The sequence below is a fragment of the Mandrillus leucophaeus genome, unplaced genomic scaffold (assembly GCF_000951045.1).
Source record: "Mandrillus leucophaeus isolate KB7577 unplaced genomic scaffold, Mleu.le_1.0 Scaffold157, whole genome shotgun sequence".
Lineage (NCBI taxonomy): Eukaryota > Metazoa > Chordata > Mammalia > Primates > Cercopithecidae > Mandrillus > Mandrillus leucophaeus.
Genome location: NW_012101554.1, coordinates 4,978,796 through 5,004,383, shown reverse-complemented (window position 1 = coordinate 5,004,383; position 25,588 = coordinate 4,978,796). Strand labels below are relative to the sequence as shown.

At 41.0% G+C, this 25,588-nt stretch overlaps 1 protein-coding gene across 1 annotated transcript in view; it reads left to right on the top strand.

Moving 5' to 3' along the window:
- Nucleotides 1-238: 238 nt before the first annotated feature.
- CORO1C (coronin, actin binding protein, 1C) overlaps nt 239-25,588 on the top strand; it is an 85,676-nt gene continuing 60,326 nt past the window's right edge. Inside the window, exon 1 of the mRNA XM_011975579.1 lies at nt 239-319. The gene's annotated coding sequence lies outside the window, so the exon portion shown is untranslated. The remainder of the gene's footprint in view (nt 320-25,588) is intronic.

Here is a 25,588-nt window from a genome sequence, read left to right as displayed (position 1 = left end):
TGCGTCGGGAGGGGCGAGGGTGGCCGCCTGGCCTGCGGGTTTCCTGGCTTTGGGTGCGAGGCCAGCTCTGGGCCCTGCAGATCTCGGCTGGGGGTCAGGCAGGGCGGGGCAGGGCTGGAGCTGGAGTAATGTGGGTGGGGGCGGCTTGGGTAGAGGCTGAGCCTGGCCAAGGGAGCAGAGGGCTGGGACTGGCTGGGGGTTGGGAGGGGAGGAACGAAGCCGGAAGACTGTCGTCCGAGTGAACTGGGTGATTCAGAGGTGTGTTCCCCTAATAGCGGGGCAGCTGGCGAGGGACGCAGTAAAAAGGAGCGAGGTGCAGGTGGGGCCCCGCTGCGCTGAAATGATTGAGGATGAGGTCAGACGTGGAGGGTGGGAATGCAGAAACCGAGCTCTCCCGCCTGTCCCCACCGGCGCACGCTCCCCAGCTCTCCGTCTCTCAAATGATTTGAATGTGTGGGGGGAAGTGGCAGGCTGCGGTGAGAGCCGAGAAGAAAGGGGCTTCCTCTTGGAGGGAGGCGCTGGCCCTGCCATCCTTTTTTGGGAGTGTTCAAAGAATTTTGAACGCTGGAAAAGGAATCGTAGGCTTTACTGCATCACGGTTTAGAAACACATCCTATATTTGGCCGTAATGTAGGCTGCCCTTGTTTTGTGGTGTCTGAGTGCTTGCTCTAAATGTTGCAAACGTGGGATTCAGAGTGCGAAGCAAATTGCAAGTTGTTCATTTCCCCCGGCATAGTAAGATACAAAGGCTTTTCCCTCCTATAAGACATTTGAAAAGAATTGAATGTAGTGTGCGTTTAATAAACTGGTCTTGGGTGGCGAATATATTTACTCTTGGAAATAGTTATCACAAAATATTAGGCCCTCTTACCGCAGCCTTTCTGCCTGGAATTACATTCTAAAACAGTACTCGTAGGGCTCTTAGTCACTCTATATAATAATGCATCTCATTGTCCTTATCTGGCAGAACGTTCTCCTGACACCAGGGCCTGCTGGAATAGACAGAAACATGATTAAGTATAAGCAGTTGCTTTGTACCGTCTGTTCAGTTGTGAAGGCAAATAGATATCTGTTTAATATTAATTCACTTTCTGCATTCCCTGTAAAACTGAAGAAATGTGCAAAATCTATTTTGGACTTGGTTCTATACATTTCAGATGATTTAAGGAAACTAATATTTTTGGTTTGGAGGTATGTTTCACAGTCATAATGTTTGGCTATGAAGCATAATAGCAAACATTGGATCTGAGAAGTAGCGTAAATAAGTAGGGAAAAAAGTGAAATAAAACTGAGAATTGTGTTGTACCTTAGGTCTTGAAGTGCAGTGTTTTGTGGTGGAGGGTAGTCATGTGTACTGAGGATCGAACAAAGATTTGGTATAAACGTCAGGAACACACGTTTTTGACAAACACAGAACCTATCTTGTCCATATTTATTTTGATTATTTGTGAAAGTTACATTAAAGCCTGATGAATTTTAATAGATACATATCGATGAAACATCACTGCACACAATATTGAATTTTTCGTGATCCTTTGTTACTTTGCCTGCAGATTGTGCTAATCAGCATTTATGTTTGTTTATGTATAGTTTAGGATTAGATTCAGTGTCAGTGAATAGCATTTTTTTAAACACTGTTGGGTTTTTTGATAAAAGTTTTATGTTTAACTTACTGTCACTTCTGGGATCCACTCCAGCCGTAAGGAGAGTCACTCTAATGCCTATGAGATGGAATGTTCAAAAGGATAAATATCAATTCTTAGTTATATAAGTGGGTATGTCGACGAGTCTCTTCTTTATGATGGCAAAATACTAATTTCTCATTTTGATTTGTCACAAACTGGTACTTTAGAAACATACTATTAATTGGGCTGTTTTACCTTTGACCTCTTTTCAGGGGTGGAGCAATAATAAATTAGAGAGCTACTTGCATTTTCAAGGTACAAATCCATGTGATAAAACCTCTTAAGCTTGTTTTCCATTTATGACTTCTCTGTGTTACCGTCTTCTTGAATTATGAAAACTCTTTTCTGACACGTATGCCTTTTTAAACTTAAGATACATTTTCGGTATTAAAACATAGAATTCTTCATGAATATTTCAGTATGACCTAGTACCTAGAATGTTAAGTAATAGAATCTCTCTGGGTTTTCTTTGCCCTAGTTCAGATCCTTTAAAGTGAGTGAACAAGATTCTGTATTCCTTTCTGAGCACTTTGTATTTCTAGAGTGCAGAATGGAACTTTTTTTGTTTTGTAACAGCTTCATTGAGACATACCGTACAGTTCACCCATTTAAAGTGTACAGTTCTGTGGTTTTTGGTATATTCACAGAGTTGTGCAGCTGTCACCACAATCAATTTTAGAACATTTTCATCACCCCCAAAAAGAAACCCCATACCCCTTAGAAGTCCTCCCTCACCAGTTCCTTCCCTCCCCAGCCCTGGGCAACCACTAATCTACTTTCTCTATGGATTTGCCTATTTTGGACGTTTCATATAAATGGAATCATACAATATGTAGTCTTTTGTGTCTTGCCCTTATTTAGCATATTTTCAAGGTTTAAATATGTGGTAGTATTGTATAGTACTTCATTCTTTTTTTTAATGGTCAAATAATATTCCATTGTATGAATATGCCATGTTTTGTTTATCCATTCATCAGTTGATGAACATTTGGGTGTTTTCCTTTTTTGGCTATTATAAATAACGCTGTGAACATATATTTTCATTTCTCCTGAGTATTTACCTAGGAATGTAATCGATGGGTTGTATGGTAACTCTATATTTAACTATTGGAGGAATGGCCAGAATTCTCCAAAGCAGCTGCACCATTTTACAGTATTCACCAAGAGTATATGAAGGTTCTAAATTCTCCACATTCTTGCCAACACTTGTTACTCTCTGACTTTTTGATTCTAGCCATCTATGTTTTGCTCATGGCTAAGGATGTTGAGCGTCTTTTCATGTGATTAGTGAGCATTTGTATATGTAGTCTTTGGAGAAATGTCTATTCAAATGCCCGTTTTTTTTAATAGGTTGTCTTTTTATTGGTGTTATAACAGTTCATGTATTCTAGATTCAAGTGCCTTATCAGCTGTATGATTTGCAAAAATTTTCTTGCATTCTGACATGTCTTTCATTTTCTTGATGGTGTCCCTTTTTAGGAACAAACATTTTAAATGTTAATGATTTCCAATTTATGCATAGTGGGGTCTTACTAGTTAGAAATTAGACCTTAAACCACACCCTCATCAATATTTTGGTTATGTAAATTAAAACCCAAAAATGTGAAAGGACTGGGGAAATGTTTGAATTAATTTATTTTAAGATATGCTGTAGATCAAAAAGAATTCATCGGGGAACATGCCATTCACCTGTTTAAATCCTCTGGCGACCTCACCTTTACCCACAGAATAAAGTTCAGACTTCTTAATGAGGTGTGGAGTAAGGTGGGCACTGATTTCAGCCTGCTTAATGTCTCACTATTCCCTTTCCTGTGTCTTCATCTCCAGTGTCACTCCCTGAAACATCCCAGCTTTCAAATCTTGTGATGAACTTATTACGTCATCCCCTTTCTACTTCTAGAATGCCACTTGTCCTTTGCTACATGGATCATGAGGTTTTTCCTCCATGAAAACTTCCTCATCTCACAGGCAGACATTCATCCCTGCCCTCATGTATTGTACATTCATCAGGACTGTTTGCTACAAAGAACTGGACCTGAATTTGAGCTTATAGTCTGAAAGGTGCCTTTCCATACGAGGCAGAATGCAATAGAGCAATTCACACAGAAGGCAGACTGAGATTCTCTTGTTCACGGCTTGGTCATTAGTGCCTACTGGATATTTGCTGAATGATTATTTATTGAAGTTAACTGGAAAGATCCTGAGGTCAGTGGGTTTCTCTGATTATCATGAATGTCTTTATTGCGTATATTAAAATAACATGAATGAGGTATCTCCCTTTTACCTTTCTGGCATCCAAGTCCAGGTCTTACCAAAAAGTGCTCAGATGTAAAACTGAGTGTTTAAAACATTTCCCCAAGAGCAGAACATTCTTGTCCGGGTTCTTTCCCCCGATGAACATTAATGACTGGCACACAGTCTTCTCAGTAGGGTAGATGGCCAGCGAACACAATTTAGTCACACCAAATGCATACAGGCCAACCCTGATAGTATTTGCTCAGTTAGTACTGGAACTACCCCTGTCACACTCATGAGAATGGTTGTAAATTGGATTTTAAGGGTGTGTACTTTCTTTTCATTCTTTTTTTTTTTTAATGTTTTATAGAGATGGGGTCTTGCTATGTTGCACAGGCAGGTCTTGAACTCCTGGGCTCAAGCAAGCCTCCTACCTTAGCCTCTGAAAGTGCTGAGATTATAGGCGTGATACACCATGCCCAGCCTCTTCATTCTTTCATTCATGCTCTCCTCTCTTGGGGTGTCTGACTCAAATTAGTGTTCTTTAGTTATATTTTATGTTCTTCTGTTCATTTTTAAAATACTTTAATTAAAAATATTTCGGCCTGGCGCGGTGGCTCAAGCCTGTAATCCCAGCACTTTGGGAGGCCAAGATGGGCGGATCATGAGGTCAGGAGATCGAGACCATCCTGGCTAACACGGTGAAACCCCGGCTCTATTAAAAAATACAAAAAACTAGCCGGGCGAGGTGGCGGGCGCCTGTAGTCCCAGCTACTCGGGAGGCTGAGGCAGGAGAATGGCGTAAACCCTGGAGGCGGAGCTTGCAGTGAGCCGAGATTGCGTCACTGCACTGCGGCCTGGGCGACAGAGCGAGACTCCGTCTCAAAAAAAAAAAAAAAAATTCATGCTGGGCGCGGTGGCTCACGCCTATAATCCCAGCACTTTGGGAGGCCGAGGCAGACAGATCACAAGGTCAGGGGTTTGAGACCAGCCTGGCCAACATGGCCAACCTGTCTCTACTGAAAATACAAAAATTAGCCAGGTGTGGTGGCACGCACCTGTAGTCCCAGCTACTCAGGAGGCTGAGGCAGGAGAATCACTTGAAACCTGGGAGGCAGAGGCTGCAGTGAGCCTAGACTGCGCCATTGCACTCCAGCCTGGGCGACAGAGTTGCACTCCAGCCTGGGTGACAGAGCAAGATTCCGTCTCAAAAAAAAAAAAATTCACTTAGCACCTTTCTGAGAATTAGGAGAAACCAGTTGGCCATTTCAGGATACCTTTTCTTTTTTTGTGTTCATTAAAGCTTGAATTGTGGCAAGGTAGTACAGAAGAGAAAGAAAAATGTCAACTTTTTTGTCTAATTAGGGACAGTGAGCTATGGGTACCTTCTGTAGTTCTCGTTCTAAGAGACTTTTGTATTTAGGGGAACTGAGGCCGTGAGGGTGCAGGCCTTTAGGGCCAGATTGAGCTGGGCTCCACTATTGGCTCTGCTTCTTGCTAGCTGTGACTTTGCCAGTTCCCTCGCCTCCCTGAGCTTCGCTTTCCTCGTCTGTAGTGTGGAGATGTAAAAGATTTACCTTGCAGGGTCATTGGCAAGATTAAGCAAGGAAAATTATATGAAGTCCCTAATACAAAATAGGTACTGAATACATTCCTGTTCCCTCTCTTCACTCTTAAGTGTCTGTTAATGAATGGAACTGCAGAGAAGCAAGTAGAGTAAGTTTAATACATTTTACATCTGACATTAAGCTATTAAGGGTATGGATTCCCACTCCTACCTGAGGATTTTAGGCTTTGAATCAAAGTTGAGTCACTGAAGAGGGCAAAAAATGCCTAATTTTAGGATGGGAAGGCGGTCTTAAAAACACCTTCAGTGTTTTTACATCTGTCTGAATTGGAAATGTCTATTCAGACAGTCTTCTCTATTCAGGTCTATGTATTCAGTCTATCTGCCTGCCTGTCTATCTGTCCATTTTAAGGAAAGTTCCTGGCAAAAGATGGATTTTTTTTAGGATTTGAAGGAGATTGCCCTGCAGTGCTTGAGATACTCTTCTGGTTACGGTATGGTAAAGTGTAACATTCTGTGTGGGAAAAGAGCCTCTGTAGTTTTATGGGATGTTAAATTAGGCCTGTCATTTGGATCTTACATTAATAACAAAAACACAGTTCCTCCCATTTGCTGCAGTAATGAGTAATTAATATAATGCAAAGGTCAGAGTGAGAGAGACTGAAATATAAATGAAAGTAGGAAGGCCTATACATTGTATGTGGAAGGCAGTTATATTTTTTCCCCTTTGGTCAGGCAATGATCTACATTTCGTTTTTAAAATTTATGAATAATGGATTATATTTGGCACCAGTATCTCACCATCTTTTAAAGGATATATTATTTTCGAGAAATTTGGGAGATTATTGCTCAGGTACAGAGGTCCTCATTCTTGACTGCTCTGTGATGATCATCTGTGGACCTTTATGAATCCAGCTGCCTGGGCGTGAGTTCCCTGGTGACTCTGAATCACAGCCAGAGCAGGAAGCACTGTGGGCTGGTCTATTCCTCATTTTCCAGATGAGTGGACTTTGGTGGCAGGAGCTTGACAGATTTACCCAAGATCAGGAACTTAACTGCCCCTTCCTTTCTTCCCCCCACCCCACCTCTACCTCATTCCATGTGTAGTGTGAATTAATTTTTATAGTTAGTCATGTGGGTTTATAGTATAGCGTGGATTTTTTATTTAACAATATGAACCTGACATGGCTTTCCCTTTTTAGTCTTTGACCCAGGGCAACAGTTCCATTCTCTTAACCTTTCGCCATGGTCTTTTGCCAGATCTGCAAACCGAGCCTATTCACAGGGTTTTCTTCGGTTAATCACCGCAGTTGGTAGCTCATACCTGCGTTGTTGTTGTTGCTTTTTCCCACATATTCACGTTGTGCATGTATTAAACTGTGAAGTTTGGTCCAGGTTTTTAGGAGGATTTTTAGATGTATTTTTAGGAAACTTGAAGATACATGACATCTCTTGGATAAACCTTTGGTAAACTTGATTCCTATTTTTAATGTAAAGCTCCTTGACAGTATTTTATTGATCCTTTTAAATTTCCTCAATCTTATAATCTGAGCACTAGTAAGCAGTGGTTTCAAAGATTTGTCTTGGATTTGGAAGACCGATTATTATTGCAAAAGTGCCCTTGCATTGCATCTTGCCAGAAAAATTGACATTAGTAGGCCGTCTGTATTTGAAAACACCAAGTTTAGGTAGGAACAACACAGGCCCAGTACTGGAACTATTAATATATAGATCGTAACAGACATAATGAAAACCGCTTAGGATTAGCAAAAGTTGATTATTGTTTCACAGTGTGGCTGTTCTGTCTTTGGGAAACCAAGATAGACTGCAAGTCTGGTCACATGGTGGTTTGGTGTAAGAGTCTTTCTTGCTCCATTGTGGAACTGGGTGTGTGTCCCCATGTCTCAATAACTGCTGAGGCCTTCATTCCGGATGAACAAAGCAGTAGATTTTTCATGAGAGACCACAGTAGACACGCATGGAAAAGGAAGTGATAGGAGAGTGAAGCCGTCAGGGTGTATTTTCCACTCTTGACATCATAGGGGGTGTGACAAAATTCATAAGCTCCCCTTCCGTACAACAAATGTTTAATCACCATTATTTGCTTACTTCACAGGAAAGATACTTAAATTCCTTTTCGTAATGGTCAAGCATTCTTTCCTAGTTAAAGATTCTAATTCCTTTCATTCTTAGGAACTTAAAGAATTGACTGATTTATTAATATAAAAACTCAAATGCGGCTAGAGTGGGGACTGAGGAACACACGTGAATGTGCGCTGTCATCTCTGTTAAGCAGAGGGATTTATTAGGAAACTAGTCCCTTTAGAAGCTAGATGGTGAATTAATTTTGTGGTTAGTAGTATCTTTAGCTTAACATTGTCATCCTAGTTTTCCTTGGCAAGCAAGAGAGAGGCTGGAGCCAATGAGGACTGGCCACAGTTCTTTGGGGGTGTTATTTAATAAGACGCACGTTGTCTGTTTTAGAAATAGAGTAACTGTCCTTTAGGGTCTCTCTTCTGTGGGCCATTGGTGCTTTACAGTGCTACCGCAGGAAAAGATAAGTTGGAAGTCTTATTTTTCTCCCTAAGACTGCTAGTTTGATCTTTTTATGCATTATGACAATGTCTTGAGTGCAGTGGACTGAATTACTTTATCAAGTGGAACAAATAACATATCATACCTTCAAAGGACAGTTATGAACCGTGTATTTCTCTGAAAGTGAATGAGCAAGAACCCAGATGAAATTTCTGTTTTGGAGGCAGGCAGTGTGTACATTTGGTCTCCAACTCAAGACTGAGCTGTGTTCCAGAGTCTAACTCAGTTATTTGGAACTCAGATCTACTAGTAGTAGTTTCTATCTATTGTTTTGATTCAGCATTATAAGTGGTGGGTATGTTCCCAGGCTAGATTGAAGGAATCTGTTGAATTCACAGCAGTTTTTGAAATTGTTTATGGTGATAGTGGAATTCTGGATCTTGGGAGCTGGTAGTCATGTGAAAGAGAGGAAAGGACTCATGCCGCATGCCCCAAGAGCCTCCCTGTGCAGGCTGTGTGGTTGGTGTCCAGAGGCCTCATGCCACTGCAGCCCTCCAGGTCGATGCTGGCCCTCCTTGTTCTTCATCCTCCTTCATCTCTCTCTTAATTTGAAGCTTCTATTCCCCTGGTTAAGCTCACTTCCTTTAAATCATGGTAGCAAAGCACATGGTTCAAATTCATTTCTGTACTAGACTACCGCTGTTAATTCAGGGTTGGGATGACTCCAGGCTTTATTCATGTCATTTCACTCATGTTCTTTAACCCTTTTAGAGGTATACAATGTTAATATTTTTAAAGAGGAGGTTCCTTACTGATAAACAGATTGTCTCTTTGGAATATTTGCATTCAGTCATTGCAGCAAGGTTTCAAGGGGAAAGTTGAGCAGAGGCATGTGAAATCAGGCAGAGCCCATGTAAGGAGGCTAGTCCTGATACCTGGAATCAGGAAGAAACCATGCCTGCTTTAGAAAGGTTCTTCCTGTTACTCCAAAACAGTGACTCTGCTAAATTTTTTTTCAAAATACTTATGAACCTTTTTTTTCCTTTTCCGTTTGGGAACTTGGGAACTTCACAGTTTGAAAGGGTCTTAGGTTTTGGCAAAGTGGCTTGGTTTCTGTGACCTTTGGGAAGTTGATCAGGGCATGGTAGTGATTGTAAATTTCGTGTCTATTTTTCTATTCTTTTATAAACCTACCAAAAAACCACTTTTTTCATCAAACAGTGGGAAATTATTGACCTCTCCATTCTGTTACTGCCTCTGTGAAGGGTCTGAACTACTTGGTTTCAAAGAATTCTTCTCATTCAAACATTTTATGCAAAATATATTAGGGACTTGATTTTTCTGGTGTCATTTTAAAAATTCATATTCACAAAGTCTGTTATGGCAAGCTTAGTGTTTTGATTTACTTTTAAATTATGTAAAAGTTTAAAAAATACATTACAAGCCTCCTCCAGCCCTCAAGCACATGACTCTTTAGGGTGAATTCTGCAGTGTAGGCTGTGAGCTCTGTGGGAATTCAGGAGACAGGCGTTGGAGAGTCAGTGTTTGTGGACACTGGGAGTGAGATCCTGCCTGAGGATGTGCCTAATAGTACTGGGCTGACTCAGAACTGGTGTAATTAGGGAAGAGTAGTGTAAGATGGGTAGATGAGATGGCCCTGATTGTGGAAAGTGATGATAATAGGTTATGCATTTATACAATATGTTAGAGTAAAATGTAACTATGGTTTGGTTATGGAATTATAAAGGTAGATGAAAGTGTAGTTTGTGGGTATCACTAGTGTTAGTGATTTCTATGCTAATACTAATTACATTTGGGATTGAATGACTAGAAATTGAGTATAGAATTATTTTCTAGTTTGTGAAAGTGAACACCTTATAATACTGCTATATTCCACGTTCCTTAAAGATAGAGGGTATCTTACACTTTTTGGTGCCTCCATTTCCTAGCATATTGCCTGCTGCATAGTAGCCGCTCAATAAATGTTAATTGAGTAATTTAATTTCAACTTTGCATGATACACTTGTGATATTGTCAGTCTTTCCATTTTCCTAGAAGATGAAAGGAATAAAGATGTTTTATATAGCCTAGGACTACTAATTATAAATATTTGCCGGGCATGGTGGCTCATACCTGTAATCCCAGCACTTTGGGAGACCGAGGCGGGTGGATCACCTAAGGTCAGGATGTCAAGACCAAACTGGCTAACACGGTGAAACCCTGTCTCTACTAAAAATATAAGAAATTAGCTGGGTGTGGTGGTGGGTGCCTGTATTCCCAGCTACCCTGGAGGCTGAAGCAGGAAAATGGCGTGAACCTGGGAGACGGAGCTTGCAGTGAGCTGAGATCGCGCCACTGCACTCCAGCCTGGGCAGTCCAGCCTGGGTGACAAAGCGAGACTGCATCTCAAAAAAAAAAAAAAAAAAAAAAGTCTTACTATGTTATTGTAAGCTAACTTCGTAATTTTCATTGTAAATAAATATGTTAGCAAGATGTTTATATGTGTAAATTTACATACACACAGACATGTATACACATTCCTTTATTGAAACATGGTTTATTTGTAAAGGAAATTTTGGGGTTTTGATTATTTAAGCATATATTCTGATAAAAAGCAGGATAACACAACATTTTGGTACTCATTGAAAATTTACTTAATTGATTTCTTGAATAAATTAAAAATATTGGCAGCATGGGTTTCTTATGGCTGTATTTTATAGCTCTGGTTAGCAGGTTTGTGTGTGCGTGTGTGTGTGTCTGTATGAGTGTTTGAGACAGGGTCTTGCTCTGTCACCCAGGCTGGAGTGCAGTGGTGTGATTGAAACTCAGTGCAGCCTCGCCCTCCCAGGCTCAAGTGATCCTCCTCTCGAGTAGCTAGGATTACAGGCATACGCCACTGTGCCTGGCTAATGTTTTAATATTTTTGTAGAGATAGGGTCTCACTGTGTTCCTCAGGCTGGTTTCCAACTCCTGAGCTCCAGTGGTCCTCTCGCCTCAGCCTCCCAAAGTGCTGGGATTATAGGCGTGAGCCGCTGTGCCCGGCCTGGTTAGCAAGTTTGACTTTAGAGTCAATAAAGTAACATCCCAACGGAAGCATACTTTCATTTAGGAATGAAGATAGATATAGGAAGAACCATAATTTCTGTCAAGGGGATTTAAAGTTAAGGTAGCCATTGAAAAAGCTGTTTTCTTTCACTATCTTTCTCTTCTTGAGTTTCTCATCCTTCAATGCGCTATTGTCATTGCCTTATGTTCTCCCTGGAGGAGGAGGAGGTGGTGAAAGTGGAGGTTTGTCTGCAGTAGACCTCTAGGTGTTCCCCGCCCAGCACCAGAGAAACCATAGGGCAGGCCTTAGGGCATCTGAGTGACTCCTGGAGCCCCAAGGATTTAATGTATTTGAGAATTCATTTGACTTGAGAATTTGACAAGAACCGAGTAAGTTAAGTAAGATAGGGTGAATTGTGCACCACTTCAACTGTTAAAATGATCTCGTCGCTTAGGAGTTCATTTATACATATTAAAGTTTGAAAAACTGTAGACTTTGGTTTATGTTGTATTCACGATAAGTGGTCACAAAAAATGAATTATTTTGTAATTGCTTTTGTGTGTATGTGTGTGTGTGTTATTTCTGGCAGTTTTTAGAGAGCACCGTAAGCCATAAATGTAGTTGTTTAAAAACGTATTAGGAATAGGAAGCCCCTGGATCTTTTTGCTGGCCTTCTACTTAAAATTATTGTCCTACTTTCATTTGAGGAATAGATAATTTATCTTTGGTTACTATTATGATATCCAATTAATTTAACATAGAGAATTAAAGATTATGATTTTCAAGTCTTGATACATTTTGGAAGGAAAATGGGTTTGGGAGAGTTAGGGCTGTAGTTTTACCAGCTACGGCTGATAAAAGCTTCTGATAGTATTCACTCTTAGAATATTTAGCCCAAATGTTTCCTTCTGAAAGTGGGCTGTGTTTATTTGTCTTTACTTCCTTAGAGATATTTTCATTTTATTGGTGAAATTGAATGTGTGGGGTTTTCTTCCTGAAGAGCCTGAGACCTTCTTCTAAAGGTATTGAATGGTGCTAAAGTATTTATTTGGTAGTAACTGCATTGTCTCCAGTGAGTTAAATTCTTACGGTTTCTTGTACTCTATTGTAGATACTGATATTGAGTGTTTTGGGGTTTTTTTCTTCCCTTTAGAAGATGCATATGCTGATAAGTATTTTAAATTTTAACAAAAGGGATCAGGCAGACAAAATTATTTTTCCTAAGGTGTAGTAAGATTGCAAGCACTGTACTTTCCTATTTCTATCGGATGTCTGAAAATTCCGGAAACATGGGGAGATTTTTATTTTAAACAGTGTTAGTTTTCATTTTCTTTTCTTTTCTTTTTTTTTTTCTTTTTTGAGGTGGAATCTCGCTCTGTCACCCAGGCTGGAGTACAGTGGCACAATCTCTGCTCACTGCAACCTCTGCCTCCCGAATTCAAGCGATTCTCCTGCCTCAGCCTCCTGAGTAGCTGGGATTACAGGCGTGTGCCACCATACGCCACTAATTTTTGTATATATACATATTTTTTTGAGACGGAGTCTCACTCTGTCACCCAGGCTGGAGTACAGTGGTGTGATCTCGGCTCTCTGCAAGCTCTGCCTCCCGGTTTCACGCCATTCTCCTGCCTCATCCTCCTGAGTAGCTGGGACTACAGGCACCCACCACCACGCCCGGCTAATTTTTTATATTTTTAGTAGAGACAGGGTTTTAATGTGTTGGCCAGGATGGTCTCGATCTCCTGACCTCGTGATCCGCCTGCCTCAGCCTTCCAAAGTGCTGGGATTACAGGCGTGAGCCTCCGCGCCCGGCCTAATTTTTGTATTTTTAATACAGATAGGGTTTCACAATGTTGGCCAGACTGATCTTGAACTCCTTACCTCAGATGATCCACCTGCCTCGGCTTCCCAAAGTGCTGGGATTACAGGTGTGAGCCACTGTGCCTGGCTTAGTTTTCATTTTCAAATAGCACGCTCAATACGTTTTTCTTCAAGCTCCACACACTTTTGTGAGCAAAAGTGTGTAATTTTAAAGCCATGGATCCAAATATTAATGTGAAAGGTAATTACATTTTTAAAAATTAATTTTAAAGTATTTTTCCCATGGTTTTACTCTTTTCAGATACCTTACTTGTCAACAGAAGGCTCTTTGAAGCTGCTACTAAGAGGTAGTAAGGAAGTCTTTCTCCACACCAAAGAGAAGGTGTGAAGGCACCCCAGCCATTTGGTTGCATGAGTCAAATTAGGCATCACTGTTGATGCATCCTTCATATCAAAAACAGTTTTAAATTCAGTTGACTTCAAGTCTTTTGACTCCATCCTCTCTGTTTCTGCTGGGACCGTGACTTGTGGCCTGGACAAGTGCAGTGACTTCCTAACTAGCTTCCCTGAATCCTCTCAGATGCTCCCACCTGCAGATCCATTCTCCAGCTTCATTCAACGTGAGCTTTTAAAATGCAAATCTAATTATGTCACATACTCATACTTAAAAAATTTCCTGTAGCTCCCAAGACTGCAAGTAAAGATAAAATCCTTAACATGGCCTAGAAAGCCCTCTGTGATCCGGGTTCTGCTGACCTCCCGGCCTCTTCTACCCTTTGTCTCTGGGCTCCAGTCCCTGCAGGCTAAGTAGTCCAGATTCTGACAAGTGCTTGCTTTTGATACAGACTCTTGATATTTTGTTGTTCCTCCCAGCTGGGACTCACTTTTCTTCTTTTACTGCCCAGTTGACTTCTCGTTCTTTGATTTCAGCTTAAATGTCGCTTCTCTGACTGGTTCTGTTCCGCTGATTATTGACTCAGTTACCTTGTGTTCTTCTGCATTCCAGCACTTGCCACAGCAGCATACTAATGTTTGCATGAATATCTGATTGTGGTGTGTCTCCTGCAGTGGACTGTAAGCTCCATGAGAGCAGGGTCCAGGCTGCTTGCTCACAGTTGTGTCTCTCACGTCTAGTATGGTGCTAGCTGCGTGGTCAAAGCCCAGTGAATAGTTGTTGAATAAAAGAATGACTGGGATTAAGGACCTATTCAACATTCATAGTTGAGTATATGTGTAATATGTATAACCCTGTGGATGTTAGTAAGTAATGTGGTTTGCAGTGAGTTGTGTCTTTTTTACTGGGGGGATGTGGACTATATCCCGGTAGACTCTGATAGGACCCTAGAAATCATTTATTTTAGTTCTTCCATTTTATGGATGAAGAAACAAACAACCTGAGGACCAAGATGATCTAGCTGGGTCGGTGACTATGTCAAGATAAATTTGTGTCTGACATCCAAGTCAGAGATTTTCCTACTCTCCCTTAATGTTCCTTTGAAGCACTGTCAGGAGTACATGTTCATTTAATTCATTTAATCTCTGCTTGCCCAAGGTATGGGTTAAAAAGGGAAGGCTGAAATTCTTCAGGTGAAGGTGATTATTTTGTTTTTTGACACTGCTAGTTTTGCGTGTGACTAGCCTTATGAAATTTTTAATAAAAATATCCCCCATCCCTTTTTAAGATATGAGCATCCAGTAATTTCATTTCCTGGTATAACAGTATTGCCAAGGAATTAATAAAATTTTATTGTCTACTCCATATGACTAAGTAGTGAAAAACAGACTTAACAAGTTTGAACAGTCATACACAGTGTGTTTTTTTACCAGTTGTTGATAAGAAAAGTAGGTCATCAATATAGAAAGAATGTTTAGAAACATATTCAAGGATTAATTTTTTTTTTTTTTTTTTTTTTGAGATAGAATCTTGTTCTGTCACCAAGCTGGAGTGCAGTGGCGATCTTGGCTCACTGTGAATTCCGACTCCCAGGTTCAAGCGATTCTCCTGCCTCAGCCTCCTGAGTAGCTGGGATTATAGGCGCGTGCCACCACACCTGGATAATTTTTGCATTTTTAGTAGAGACGGGGTTTCACCGTGTTGGCCAGGATGGTCTCGATCTCCTGACCTCGTGATCCGCCCTCCTCGGCCTGCCAAAGTGCTGGGATTACAGGCATGAGCCACCGCGCCCGGCTTCAAGGATTAATTTTTAAGTGAGATTGGTAGGTCACTCATGTCTATAAAAGTTCTGCAGTTGGTTTAAGACCTCCTCTTGGGATTAATTTGGCTCTTTGAGTTGTGTTCTGCTCTTTGAAGAGAGACACAGAATTCAGCTTCTGAGTCTGGTCTCCTGTGGTACACTTTAGGGAGATGGCTGCTGCCTCAGGCGATTTTATATGGTTCCGCAATGTGTCCCGCAGTGTGTCCCCAGTGGGCAGGTAGCGCCTGCCTTTGTCTTCCCAAGGGAGGTTTCTTCAGCAATGCTTTTTCAAAGCTCCAGGGACCAAAAGAGGTGGTTGTGTTTATAAAGATGCTGGTGATAAGCAGAAAATTGGGAGATGTGGAGGATTGTAAACATGTCATCCTTGCACATTATCTCTATAATAGAAATATGTATTTCTATCATTGAAGAGCTAGAGATGATTTCGAAGTCCTTATATTTTCTCACATTTTAGTAATTGCAAAATTTCTGTAGTGTCATTCCTATATTTTAAGTGAGTTATAGGCCTCATTGTGGCATCTTTTAGTTCATAAAAGATAAAAGGGTCTCTCTTTAATAAGATGTGGGAGAATTATAGCTTTTTTTTTTTTTTTTTTTTTTTTAAAGAGACATGGTCTCACTTTGTCTTCTGGGATCGAGTTCAGTGATGCAGTAATAGCTCAGTGCAGCCTCAAACTCCTGGGCTCAAGGAATCCTCCTGCTTCAACCTCCCAAACTGCTGGGATTACTGGCATGAGCCACCACACTCAGTCCAATTTTAGGAATTTTATCTTTTGTCTTCAGGTTTGTTATGTGTTGCTGTTTTGCTGCTCATTTTACTTCTTGTCAGACTTGATTTTCAGCAGTTATTTTCATAGCATCACATTCCACTCTGCAATGCGCTCACTGACTTTCTGTTTCACATTGCCAGTGAGTGCTTACGTTTGAGATTATGTGGTCCCCAACCTCTCTTTGTAAGAAGTTCCTAAAATAAGTATAGGTTATAAAATGTAAATATAAGAATGCTCATCTTTGAAAACTTTAGAAAGTATCATACCTCTTTATTATACCTCACCTTTTATTTTTATTTTTTATTTTTTTTGGGTCTCACTCTGTCACCTAGGCTGGAGTGTGGTGTCATGATCTCGGCTCGCTGCAACCTCTGCCTCCCAGGCTCAAGCGATCCTCCTGCCCTCAGCCTCCTGAGTAGCTGGGACCACAGGCATACGCCACCATGCCCGGCTAATTTTTTGTATTTTTGGTAGAGACGGGATTTTGCCACGTTGCACAGGCTGGTCTCCAACTCCTGAGCTCAGCCTCCCAAAGTGCTGGGAATACAGGTGTGAACCACCGTACCTGTAATGTCTCACCTTTTAGATATTATCCTTGGTGTGTGTGTATGTGTGTGTTTCTAGTGTTTTATGCGTGCTCTTTCAGGTTGTTCCTTTTGTTTTTTTTTGAGACTGAGTCTCGCTCTGTTGCCAGGCTGGAGGAGTGCAGTGGCACGATCTTGGCTCACTGCAACATCCACCTCCCAGGTTCAAGCGATTCTCCTGCCTCAGCCTCCCGAGTAGTTGAGACTACAGTTGTGCACCACCACACCATGCTAATTTTTGTATTTTTAGTAGAGATGGGGTTTCACTATGTTAGCCAGGATGGTCTCAATCTCTTGATTTCGTGATCTGCCCGCCTTGGCCTCCCAAGGTGCTGGGATTACAGGTGTGAGCCACCATGCCCAGCCCAGATTGTTCTTTTCTTGGACAACTGAGCACATAGTCCTCTGGCTAAACTAAGGATTTTCAGTGAGAAGCAAGATTTGCTTCCTTGGTCATAACAGATGCCCTCTGTTGTTTGTCTCAGTACATTTGAATGCCTACAGCTGGTTTCTGTATTTTGATTTTTCCATTTTTACTCATGTTTATAAAGTGTACACAAAGTGCAGTTTCTTTTTCTTTTTTTTTTTTTTTTGGAGACGGAGTCTTGCTCTATTGCCCAGGCTGGAGTGCAGTGGCCGGATCTCAGCTCACTGCAAGCTCCGCCTCTCGGGTTTACGCCATTCTCCTGCCTCAGCCTCCCGAGTAGCTGGGACTACAGGCACCCGCCACCTCGCCCGGCTAGTTTTTTTTGTATTTTTTAGTAGAGACGGGGTTTCACCGTGTTAGCCAGGATGGTCTCGATCTCCTGACCTCGTGATCCGCCCGTCTTGGCCTCCCAAAGTGCTGGGATTACAGGCTTGAGCCACCGCGCCTGGCCACAAAGTGCAGTTTCATATTTAAGTGTTATACAAACTGGCCAACTGGACTGGGGGCTGTCAAAGCAGCACCCGCAGGATAGAGCTCTAAGTCCCATTGTTGGCTGATGTGGAGAAACTAAATTGTATATATGATTCGGGATTGATGGTTGGAAAAGTATGACAGTTCATGGGCCGAAAAGTTGGAATTGCCCTGTACTTTGTAGTTCGAGGTCTCTGCTTCTTTCTCAGAAGTTCTTTATCTTTGGAGGAGTTATACATCTCTAGGCTGAAATGTGATGAGCCTGGAATTGATGAGCATAAGAACCCTCTCCAGTCCTAGCTTGGAGGCCCGAGCCTGGAGGCTTCTTGGTAGATCTTATTTGCATTTTCTCTTTATTCTTAGAAACTTTAAAAACTAAAGGATATTGAGTTATTGAATTGAAACAAAATGCACTTTTACTGGTATGCCTCATTCTTGGCATCTTACCTGTTACCTGGATTAATAATGATGGGATGAAACTATTTGGGAGGCTATAATGCATGTGAATTTTTTTCCCTTAATTTTTACCATTCCTGGTGTCATGATCAATTGAACCAACATCAAGGCTATTCATACTTGGAGTCAGTCGGTCATGCTAAGTGGTCGGTAGTTTTTCTAGAAAAAACATTTTTTTCAACAAGTCCGTATCAGCAGTGGAATACAAATCTCTTTCAGCCAAAACTGCTGTGTATGAGGAGATCTGTTGTGTATCTGACATGTTGCTGTGCTTTATAGCAAATGTTGCGTGTGGTCCTTTTTCTTCCTTTTTTAAACAGCTTCTATTAAAATAGATAAGGCATGTTTTTTTCTTGGAATGTCTCATGTATGAATCTGTTAAAGAGTTGCATGCAGTAAAAATATGCCATTTGTTAGGTAAATTCTTTCTTTGAGTGTCACTGCTGGATTTCATTTAGAAAATTTGAAAAAGCTCAGCTATCTCATATTCAGAAATGATTACTTTTTTTTTTTTTTTTTTAAGAGACCTGATCTTGCTAGAGTGCAGTGGCATGATCATAGCACACTGCAGCCTCAAACTCCTGGACTCAAGCAGTCTCCCTGCATCAGCCTTCGTAGAGACAGTGTCTCATGTTGTCCAGGCTGGTCTTGAACCCCTGGCCTTAAGCGATCTTCCCACCTCAGCCTCCCAGAATGCTGGGATTACAGGCATGAGCCAACATGCCCGGCCAAATTTTTATATTTAATCAGAGTACCTCCTATGTTTGCTTTGGGTGTCTGCTCTCTTGTGAATGTGTATTCTGTGTAGGCTTACATATTATTACATTTCCAGCTTCCTTTTTTTTTTTTTTTTGAGACAGAGTTTCGCTTGTTGACCAGGCTGGGGTGTAGTGGCACAATCTTGGCTCACTGTACCCTCCGCCCCCTGGGTTCAAGCAGTTCTCATGCCTCAGCCTCCTGAGTAGGTAGGATTACAGGAACCCGCCACCATGCCCAGCTAGTATTTTGTATTTTAGTAGAGACGGAGTTTCACCATGTTGGCCAGGCTGTTCTCAAACTCCTGAGCTCAGGTAATCCACCTGTCTCAGTCTTCCAAAGTGCTAGGATTCACAGGTGTGAGCCACCCTGCCCGGTCTCCAACTTCTTAAAAGGAATTTTAAACTGCTGTCACTGTCATTTAAATAGCTGAGTTTAGGATACTTGTCTCCTCATCTGCTATCTTACCTGCCTTTTTCTATTAAATAACACATCGGATCTCTTCTACATTAAAGTACCTGCCATACAGGTAACAGTGGCTTGGAGGGAACATGGTCTTTCCTCTAATGGGACATTTTAGACTCTTCTTGCAGTTGCCACTGGCTGAGGGAGCATTCTCTGCCCACTGAACACTTGAGTAATTGACGCCCTGGAATGGTCTCAGCAAATGGACTGAGCAGGATTTTGCTACTAGTAGGGGTTTTCCTGTATGTGTTCCTAGCAGGATGTGTTTCCTTTTGTATGAACCATAGAAGTACATCTGCTGGAATCTTTAAACAGATAGCTTTTCAATAAACAGGAAAAATGTCAAAATTGTCATTTTTTATGAGATGGAAGTAGAGGGAATAGAGAAAAAATGTAACATTTACTCAGGTGTTTTGAGTGTATTTTATTTGGTGCTGTTGCAATATAAATACCCTGTCTTGTCTGCATTTTTTCCTCCTAACACCCAACATCATGTTTCCTAAATAACTTATAAGATAACTTTTCTTTTTTTTTTTTTTTTGAGATGGAGGTTTGCTCTGTCACTCAAGCTGGAGTGCAGTGACGCGATCTCGGTTCACTGCAACCTCTGCCTCCCAAGTTCAAGGAATTCTCCTACCTTAGCCTCCCGAATAGCTGGTATTATAGGCGTGTACCACCACACCCAGCTAATTTTTGCATTTTTAGTAGAGATGGGGTTTCGCCATGTTGGCCAGTCTAGTCTCGAACTCCTGACCTCAAGTGATCCACTTGTCTCGGCCTCCCAAAGTGCTGGGATTACAGGCGTGAGCCACCATGCCCGGCCCTTTTCTTTCCTTTGTATTTTGTTTTTTGAGACGTGGTCTTGCTCTGATACCCAGGCTGGAGTGCAGTGGCATGATCATGGCCCACTGCAGCCTTGATTTCCTGGGCTCAAGCAATCCTCCACCTCAGCTCTCCGAGCAATTGGGACCACGGGGGTGTACTACAACATCACAGCCAGCTAATTTTTTTTATTTTTTATAGAGATGGGGTCTTACTATGTTGCCTGGGCTGATCTTAAACTCCTTGGCTCAAGTGATCCTCCTGCCTCGTCCTCACAGAATGCTGGGAGTACAACTATGAACCACCGTGCCTGGCATATAAATTTTTTACATTTAACTTCACATGGTAGTATTATAAGGAGCATGCCTTTACACTCTCCTAGAGGTTGAGGATTATCAGCTGACTAATAAGATGATTATTGCAAGAGTACAATTTTTCTCTGACAAAGTCTTTAAACCATAGAGGTAGAGCTTATTTTTACTTGTTCTTGGTTAAAATGTTCACCCAACATGTAAGACAAATTTTAGGCTGCGCGCTGTGGCTCACACCTGTAATCCCAGCACTTTGGGAGGCCGAGACGGGCGGATCACGAGGTCAAGAGATCGAGACCATCTTGGCCAACATGGTGAAAACCCGTCTCTACTAAAAATGCAAAAATTAGCAGGGTGTGGTGGCGTGCACCTGTAGTCCCAGCTACTCGGGAGGCTGAGGCAGGAGAATCGCTTGAACCCGGGAGGTGGATGTTGCAGTGAGCCAAGATCGCGCCATTGCACTCCTCCAGCCTGGCAACAGAGTGAGACTCAGTCTCAAACAAAAACAAAAGGAACAACCTGAAAGAGCATACATAAAACACTAGAAACATACACACACACACACACACTCCGCGGATAATATCTAAAAGGTGAGACAGGTGCGGTGGTTCACACCTGTATTCCCAGCACTTTGGGAGGCTGGTTTTATAGTATATATATATAATCAAATAATCTGCAACCATCAACACAGTCAATTTAGAACATTTTCATTACCTCAAAAGAAAATAAGAAAATGTTCAGTTGTAAACTTCCGAATTAAGATGGCATATCGTCAAACTTAGGAGTTCTGTTATCAGCTATCTTGTCCCAAACTGATCAAATCATAAATTAGATGACTAAAATGTCCCCCTAAAACTAAAGCATTTTATAAAGGGAGCTAATTCTCAAAAAAAAAAAAAAAAAAAAAGTAAATGAAGAAATCCTGGACTGACACAATAAGCACAAATTCCAAGGAAATACTAGGTATGATTTTAAATGTCTTGTCAGAGAGGGGTTCATTTTTTTTTTTTCAAATAGAACATTTTCGTTACCTCAGAAGAAACATACTGGGCATGGTGGCTCATGCCTGTAATCCAAGCAATTTGGAAGGCTGAGATGGAAATATTCCTTAAAGCCAAAAAATTAGTTAGAGACCAGCCTGGGCAACATGGTGAGACCCCCATCTCTACCAAAAAAAAAAATAGCCTGGTGTGGTGGTATACGCTTGTGGTCCCAGCTACTTGGGAGGCTGAGGTGGGAGGACTGCTTGAGCTCAGGAGTTTCAGGCTGCGATAAGCTATGCTCGAACCACTACACAGAGTGTAGAGTGAGACTCTGTCTCTAAAACCAAAATAGACTGGGCGCGATGGCTCATGCCTGTAATCCCAGCACTTTGGGAGGCCGAGGTGGGCGGATCACCTGAGGTCAGGAGTTGGAGACCAGCCTGGCCAACATGGTGAAACCCCATCTCTACTAAAAATACAAAAATTAGCTGGGTGTGGTGGCGGGCGCCTGTAATCCCAGCTATTCCGAAGGCTGAGGCAGGAGAATTGCTTGAACCTGGGAGGCGGAGGTTGCAGTGAGCTGAGTTTGAGTCATTGCACTCCAGCCTGAGCAACAGAGCAAGACTCTGTCTCAAAAAAATAAAATAAAATAAATAAATAAATAAATAAATACTTTTTTTTTTTTTTTAAAGAAGAAGAAATGTTACACTCTTAGAGTTAGCTATCCCTTTATATTACCCTGTTTCCCTCCTACACAGCTCTAAGCAACCATGAATCTACTTTCTGTCTCTCTAGATTTGCCTATTCTGGACTTTCATATAAATTAGTATGTAGATTTTTATGACTGGTTTCGTTCATTTATAATGTTTTTAAGATTCATCCAAGTTGTAGCATGTATTAGTACTTCATTCCTTTTTATTGCTGAATAATATTCTGTTGTACAGGTACTATCACATTTTGTTTATCCATTGGATACAATGGATAGTCTGTATTTGGGTTGCTTCTACCCTTTGGCTATTGTAAATAATGCTGCTATGAAGACTCATGTACAAGTATTTGTTTGACTACCTGTTTTCAGTTCTTATGAGTGTATGCCTACGAGGGGATTGCTGGGTCTTATGGTATTTCTTTGTTTAATTGTTTGAGGAACTGCCAGACTTTCCCACATGAGCTGCAACATTTTGCATTTCCACTAGGAGTGTATGAGGATTCTGATTTGTCTACATTCTCATCAACCCTTGTTATTCTCAGAATTTTTTATTTTAACCATCCTAGTGGGTATGGAGTAGTCTCTCATTGTGGTTTTGATTTTCACTTCTCCATTGATTAATGATGTCCAGCAACTTTTCATGTGTATTGGACATTTGTATATCTTTTTTGGAAAATGTCTTCAAGTCCTTTGATTCATTTTTAAATTGGACTGTGTTTTTATTATTGAATTGTAGGAGTTCTTTATATATTCTAGGTACAAGTGCCTTATCGGATATAAGGTTTGCAAAAGTTTTCTCCCATTCTATGAGTTGTCTTCAATTTCTTGATAGTGTCCTTTGAGGCACAAAAGTTATAAATTTTGATGGAATCAGGTTTTCTAATTTTTCTTTTGTTGCTTGTGCTTTTGGTGTCATATCTTAGAATCCTTTGCCCAATCCAAGGCTATGAAGATTTACTCCCGTGTTTTCTTCTCAGAGTTTTATAGTTTTAGCTCTTATGTCTAGGTATTTGATCTGTTTTGAGTTAGCTGTTTTACGTATTGTTCCAGTACCATCTGTTGAGAAGAGTTTTTTCATTGAATTGTCTTGGCACTCTTTTTGAAAATCAGTTGACCAAAGATGTATGAGTTTACTTCTGGACTTTAATTATTTTCCATTGATATAAATGTCTATCCTTATTCCAGTACCACACTGTCTTGATTACTGTTGCTTTGTAGTGAGGTAAGTTTTGAAATCAGGAAATAGGAGTCTTCCTAACTTGTTCTCTTTTTTCCCTCCAGGGTCATTTGGGTATTTTTGGATCCCTTGCAATACCTTCATTCATTTCTACAAATAATTCATCTGGGAGTCTGATAGGGATTGCATTAAATCTATATCTTAGTTTGGGGAATCTTGCCATCTCAACGCTAAGTCTTCTGATTTTTGAACTTGGAATTTCTTTTCATTCAGTTGTGTCTTTAATTTCTTTCAACAGTGTTTTGAGTTTTCAGAGTACGAGTCTTTCACCTCCTTGATTAAGTTTATTTCTAAGTATTTTATTTCTAATCTATTGTGAGTGGAATTGTTTTCTTAATTTCATTTTTGGATTGTTTCTTCTGGGTTTGTAAAAATACAACTAGGCATGGTAGCTCATGCCTGTAATCCCAGCACTTTGCGAGGCCAAGACAGGAAGATCACCTGTGGTCAAGAGTTCAAGATTAGCCTGACCAACATAGTGAAACCCCATCTCTACGAAAAATACAAAAATTAGTCGGGTGTGGTGTAGTCCCAGCTACTCGGGAGGCTAAGACAGGAGAATCGCTTGAACTCTGGAGGCGGAGGTTGCAGTGAGCCGAGATTGCACCACTGCGCTCCAGCCTGGGTGACAGAGCAAGACTCCATCTAAAAAAAAAAAAAAGGTTGATTTTTGTATATTAATCTTGTATCCTGCAACCTTACTGAACTTACTAGTTATTTTAGTGGATTCCTTAGGATTTTCTGTATATACGATCATGTCTTCTGCACACAGAAATAGTTTTACTTCTTTCCAATCTGAATGTCTCTTATTCCTTTTTCTTGCCTGATTGCCTTGGCTAGAACATGTACTACAATCCTGAATAGAAGTGGCAAGGGTGGTCAAGCTTGTCTTATTCTTGATCTCAGGGAGAAGGCATCTTTCGCCATTGAATATTGAGTTAGCTGTGGTATTTTCATGGATGCTCATTATCAGGTTGAGGAAATTCCCTTCTATTCCTAGTTTCTTGAGTGTTTTGTCATGAAAGGGTATTTAATTTTGTCAAATGCTTTTTTTTTTTTTTTTTTTTTTTTTTTGATTCAGAGTCTCACTCTGTTGCCCAGGCTGGAGTGCAGTGGCACTGTCTCAGCTTACTACAACCTCTATTTCCCGGGTTCAAGCAATTCTCCTGCCTCTGCCTCCTGAGTAGCTGGGATTACAGGTGCTCACCACCATACCTGGCTAATTTCTATATTTTTAGTAGAGACAAGGTTTCACCATGTTGAGCAAGCTGGTCTTGAACTCCTGACCTCAAGTAATCCCCCTGCCTCAGCCTCCCAAAGTGTTGGGATTACAGGCATAAGCCTCTGTGCCCAGCCTCAAATGCTTTTTCTGTGTCTGAGATAATTGTGTGATTTTTTTTCTTCTATTGATATAATGTGTTACATTAATTGATTTTCAGATGTTGACCCAACCTTGCATTTCTAGGATAAATCCCACTTGATTGTGGTGTATAATTCTAATTCTTTTTCTACGTTGCTTGATTTGGTTTGCTGGTATTGTTGAGGATTTTTTCCATCTGTATTCATAAGAGATATTGGTCTGTAATTTTCTTGAGATGTCTTTGTTTGGTTTTGGTAACAGGATAATACTGGCCTCATACAATTAGTTTGGAAGTGTTCCCTTCTCTATCTTTGGAAAAAATTTGTGAGTAATTGGTATTTTTTAAATGTTTCATAGACTTTAGCAGTGAAGTCATCTGGGTCTGGGCTTTCTTTGTCTGCGGTTGGTTTATATTCTTTTTTTTTTTTTTTTTTTTTTTTTTTTTTTTTTTTTTTTTTTTTTTGAGACAAGGCTTTGCTCCGTCGCCCAGGCTGGGGTGCAGTGGCGTGATCTCGGCTCACTGCAACCTCCGCCTCCCAGGTTCAAGCAATTCTCATGCCTCAGCCTCCCTAGTAGCTGGGACTCCTGGCTAAGTTTTGTATTTTTAGTAGAGACTGGGTTTCACCATGTTGCCCAGGCTGATCTCGAACTCCTGACCTCAAGTGATCTGCCTTCCTCAGCCTCCCAAAGTGCTGGGAGCCACCATGCCCGGCCTGCATTCTTATTATAGGTATCATTCCCTTCATTTTGTGGATGGGAAACTGAGGCTCAGAGAGGTTAAGTAATTTGCTAATATGTTGCAGAGCTCGGATTTGAATCCAGATTATCTTATGTCAGTTACTAGGATGACAGTAGTAGCTAGTATTTATTGAGTGATTAATTTTGTGTATTTAACCGTACAAGGTACTATTATAGCATAAAAATCTCCTGCCACCATCCCATCACCAATTGATCATTTAATGATCACTTCAACCTTATATGCATTATACCCATTTTTGGATAGAGGAATTAACACTTAATGGAGATTTAGTGACTTGCTGTACTGTACCATGGCCAGGAAGTAAATAGTACAGCTGTACTTCTCACTTACAAGGCTGTCTGACTCTGGAGTTTGCTCTCTTAATTGCTATTC